Genomic DNA, 5,587 nt, shown 5'->3' with positions numbered 1-5,587 from the left:
ATTCGGTTTTGGTTGGTTCGAAGAGGTTGAAATTTTAATAAACATCCAAATTAGTTTCTTTCTTAAATTAAATTAAATATTTTAATTTTAAATAAATTTTTATTATTTTAAAATTTTCGATACTAGTGCGTCTGAAATAAGGATTCATTTGTCTTATAAATTTATCAACGATTTTATTGTCTAATAATAAAATTTAGGTAAAAATTATAACGATTCTTAATTATTGATTTTATATAAAAATAATTACATATAAATTTTTATTTATAATTTATTTATTTAAAATACATATTAAAAATTTTATTTAAAATAATAGAGAAATCAATATATCTGATAAAATAATAAAAAATTATTAAAATTAGAATATTTGATATAAAATTTATTTGAGACTAATTTGAATATATACTTCGACCGAAAAGGGTTCATGAATTCCATTGAATGATAATCAATTTGGGGTGGAAAAAGAAAATGGGCCGAAGTGGTGTGGTTAATGCCTTAATGGGTCCATTTATGAGGTTGGATTCTCCACCGGCCACTGCTTAAGCCCTGAATAAAGCAAAGCGCTTTTTTCTCTGCGATTTTCCCTTACTTTTCCTTTTTTCTTCCACCACAGATCGTGAGAATTTAAGAGAACAAAAAATGAAGAAATAAAAGTAAGAAATAAGAAAGGGGATTGGTCGGTTCATCTATTCAGTAGTTGACTCGTACGTGAAAAAGTGCTAGACTTGTCACCCCAACCGGTCACTGCTCAACTCAACATCATGTCATTGTACTTTCTAAAGTAATTAGATTAGAGAAATTTTTTGGGTACAAAATATAACACCTTTTTTTTTTAATTTTGATATGGAATAAGTAATGGTATACGACATAGTAATTAGATATGGAGTAAGTAATGGTGTAATTAGATTAGAGAAATCTTTTTCATTGGGAATATAGTGACTGCGTCAAGTAAATTAGGGTTTGATGGGAGGGAGAATAATCGAACGGTTCGATTATAGTAATTGGATACTCCGATTTGTGTATTCTGAATTTATTTTTAATTTTTTAAACACAAATTGAATGATTTGATTTGTATACTCTTATAATTTTAAAAACACTAAAAATTACAATATTAAAGTATATCACTCATCTTATTTCTATATCAAAAATTTTTAACCACGGAATAAGATTAAGTAAAAAGTGATGAATTTTATTAAATTTATAGAGTATATATATTGTATATAATATTTTTTGTGATTTTTTATTATAAAAGAGTAATTTTTTGTTTTACTAGAAAGTATAATATACCACAATATTGCTTTTAAGTTAGAGTTCAATCAAATTTTAAAAATATTTGTACATGAGTTCTATTAAGGATCTAATGGAATATTTGTATAATGTGTATAATGAGCTATATGAGTTATAAAATAAACATTACCCATAATATCTAGAACTCTAATACCATGTCATTATACCACTCATCCTAAAAATTTACACTGATAAAAAAATTAACACTAATAATTATATCTCTAATATTTCCTAAACTTCCATTATACACACTATACAAATATTTCATTAATTCTGTATATTTTCTCTTTGTATATTAGTAATTTTAAAAAAGGTTTTAATAATTTGTGTAAATATAGTTAGCCTTATGTATTAAGCTGTTAACCATAGCGAAAAATATGGCTAAATAGCTAATTATGATAATAAGGTCAGCAATGATTACAGGATAAAATTAAATTAGTTGACATAAAGGACAAAGGAGGGCTATACTTATGTCTCATTCTGTTAAGAATTTTGTAAAAATTTATAAAATTATTTTTTTAAATTAATTTGTATTTTTTTAAGGTTAAAGAGTTTAATTCAAATTTATATATTGATAAATATTTATATATATTAGAATTATTTTATAAATTAAAAAACAATTTCATTAAATAAAACTTTTGTAAATTATACTTATCGAAATAAAAGTTACTTTTTGTTTTACCAACATAATCGTTATAATATTTGAAAAGTTATGTTTAAAAAATTAATTTTAATAAACTATTTTTTTAAAAAATCAAAGTTTTATTAAACCATGCTTTTTACTTTTTTTATTTTCACTTTTACAATATCTCCAAATTTAACAGGTTAAATTAATTTCCTATAAATCTGAAAATCTATTCATATACGTATTTTGATTGAAACTTTATCAATAACGCATAACCGCAAATAGCTAAGAATAGGAGTGGCAAATTGGCAATGGGTTGAGTAGGATAGGGTTTGAACCCGACCCTAATTTTACCCGCGGGTTGAGTTGTTAATCAACACTCAACCATATCTTACCTGTAGGTTGAGAAATACCCAACCCTAACCCTACCTGCACTCAACCCGTGGGTATCCGACCCTACCCGTGGATTGACAAAAAGAAACATTATAATGACACAAGTATCTCATAAATAACACAAGTATCTCATACACAACATAACCATCAAATAACACAAGTTATCCCATGAGCATTCAAATAACACAAGTATTCAAACAACACAAATTATTCCACAAATAACACAAGTATCTCATACACAACATAACCATCAAATATTAAAATACACATAAAAGTCTTTGTCTAAGTAAATAACATAAACATAAATAAATTATTTAATTTTATGTCTCCATGAGCATTCCATTTGTTGCAACAATACCATCACTAGTTTATGACTTCAGATACAGCATCATAATCATCATCATCATTTGCAGTTTGATAATCAGGTTTTTTACCTAAAAATCAAAGATAATAAATTTATTTATTAATCAATCTATATATAAATTTAACATTACCATAAACAAATAGAAAAGTTAAATCATAAATAACCTCTTTGACGATATGCTGCCCACAACCAGTTTTGATTACACATAAGAGTTTCCACGGTATCTTCATGAAGACTACCACGATGAGGAGCAATTACTCGACTACTTGTGCTAAAAGAAGACTCAGAAGCAATAGTAGACACAGGGATAACAAATATATCTCTCACAATTCTTTGAAGTGTTAGAAATCTAGCCCTATTCACTTTTCACTAGGCTAAAATATCAAATTCAGCACTCAAAGGATGAACATCTTCCTCTATGTAATGATCAATTTCAGTCTTCACAAATGAACCATTTTCTCTCTTCTTTTGTCTAATATACAACTAGTAAGTAGCAGGATCACCTTGCTTTGCATTCATCTGTACCTCTTGTGTAAAATTCTCAAATGCATTACTTGAATTAGACAGATTGTGTTGGTACTCATGAAGCAAGTCATAGCATATCTGTTTGATCCTCTCAATCTTACTTGAGCACTCATCTTGATTTTGACATAATATTGAGAATTTATACTCAAGCCTAGCAAGCTTATACCTAGGATCTAGAATAATAGCAATGTAACACCCTACCACATTAAGCTTTACGCTTAAGTCGTAAAACAGAGAAGGTATGGTATTACGACTTCTAAAATAAAATGAGTACACATAATAGCAGAAGAATTATAATATGCTAGGAGCCTTGAAGAATAGAGGAAATAAAAATCGCAAAATAAAAGCGCAACGCTCAAGGAACGAGTTAACTTGCGTGCTAAGAAAACCATAACTATTAAACATAAGATAACAGAAGTAGGAATAGAGTGCCAAAGGTACAAAATAACAAGCTCCTGACTCAGCCTGCGAAGTCAAGACTGGCCGGAGAATATACACACATATATACATATATATACATATCCAAAATCCAAATGTACATAAATAAAATCCTGCCTCTCCATACACCTCTATGAGGATAAAAAAGAATAAGTTATGTGGAGAGAAAGCTAAGTACATATATATACATCATAGCATAACAAAATAATCCAGTAACCACTCCGCTTTAATAGTCCAGACGCCTAACGAGATGCCTCTCGACCTGCATCTGAAAAACAACAACATAGTATGGAATGAGAACCAGAGGTTCTCAGTATGGTAAAGGTGCCACACACATAATATATAAGGTCCTGGGAATGCCAGAGGCAATCCTAGAACTCCGACATTCAGATTATAGAGCTTAAAGTATTAAACAGAAGCCATAAAAGGTGGTTTTCTAAGGGTATCTAAACCCTACTTAACTCAATCTTAAATCTAAATCTCATACCGCCATTCCTCCATACCTCCACTCCATCATGCATTTCACAGACAATTAAACAGATAAAGGCAAGCACAAGAAGGTTACAAGTACAGCAGGTAACAATTACACATTTAACATGGCAAGTACAGTTAGGCACACCCAACTAATGCACAAGCAAATAATTCAAGTAATATGCAGATGATGCATGCCTGTCCTATGGCTGATGAGGCTCATCTGTCGGTTATTCAGCCAACCCGACAAGTCTGAATTGTACTTAGACTGTCCCCCGACGTGCATCCCCAAGAGTCTATGCATAGCTTTATCTCAAATAATCAATATTGCTCAATGGGGGTAACATTCCCGGGAATTTATATAGTGCCCGGTCACACTTACGTCGTAGGGTCAACAAAGTATCGAGTTTTCAACCTGGTACACGTGGTGGCAAGTCACGGCACTTAATCCTGGGAATCTCGTATCTCAGATCATTCAAATTCATAAGCCATATAAATAATTCAATTATAATTCATCAACATCTACATCGTTCTCAATTGCATCTCATTCATTATCATATATTAAACATATTCAATCCTTATCCTTCATTATCACACCTCCCATTCCGTCCATCAATAGTTCTAATTCAAAACATAATTCATTCTTTTCTAAGAATCAAACTTCAAACTTAAAACATACTCATTTTCTTAATAACTTAAAATCAAGCCATATAACCTTTAAATCTAAATCTCTTTTAAATAATCATATAAACAAAATCTCTAACTTTTATAAAATTTCGGCAGCATCTCCTCTAAAACTCGGACTTTGCCACCCTTTTCGGGTCCAAACCTGCATTCTTTTCAACTCAACATACCCTTCCTCATCATCATAACAATCACCACAATAAATCTACCTCAGATCAACAATTATACTTACACAGTATTCAAATCCAACAACCAAAATTTAACCAAGAATCTTAGTTCACAAATCCTATGTTCTTAACACAAAATACCTCATTATCACAACAACCTCCACAATAATTATACCTCAAATCAATAATTCACTAAATCACCAGTTAATTAACAAGCACCAAACCAACCATGTTCATCAATAGGATACTAAGTATTAAATATACACATGCAATTCAACATATCCTACGGTCATCTAGCCTAAGTTTTCACAGAACGTTATATATTAAATGCAAGAAACCTAACCCATACCTTAGCCGATTCCCAAGTATTATTCCAAGACAATTTTCCTAAAAGAACACAGCCCTCAAACCCTCAACTAATCTGCTTCCTCCAAGTTTCAGTATTCACAATTTCAAGCTTCAATTATTTATTCACAACCTAATATACATTTATAACACATATATATCCAATTTAATACTCAAAGCTCAAATCCAATGAAATTAAAATAGAATTATCGTATCCTCACCTTACCAAGCTTCACATAAGCAAGAGTAAACGTTTTCCTCAAGCTAATTGGATCCTAAAACATTAGAAAT

The sequence above is a fragment of the Arachis duranensis genome, chromosome 8, assembly GCF_000817695.3.
Source record: "Arachis duranensis cultivar V14167 chromosome 8, aradu.V14167.gnm2.J7QH, whole genome shotgun sequence".
Lineage (NCBI taxonomy): Eukaryota > Viridiplantae > Streptophyta > Magnoliopsida > Fabales > Fabaceae > Arachis > Arachis duranensis.
This window is presented reverse-complemented; position numbering follows the sequence as displayed.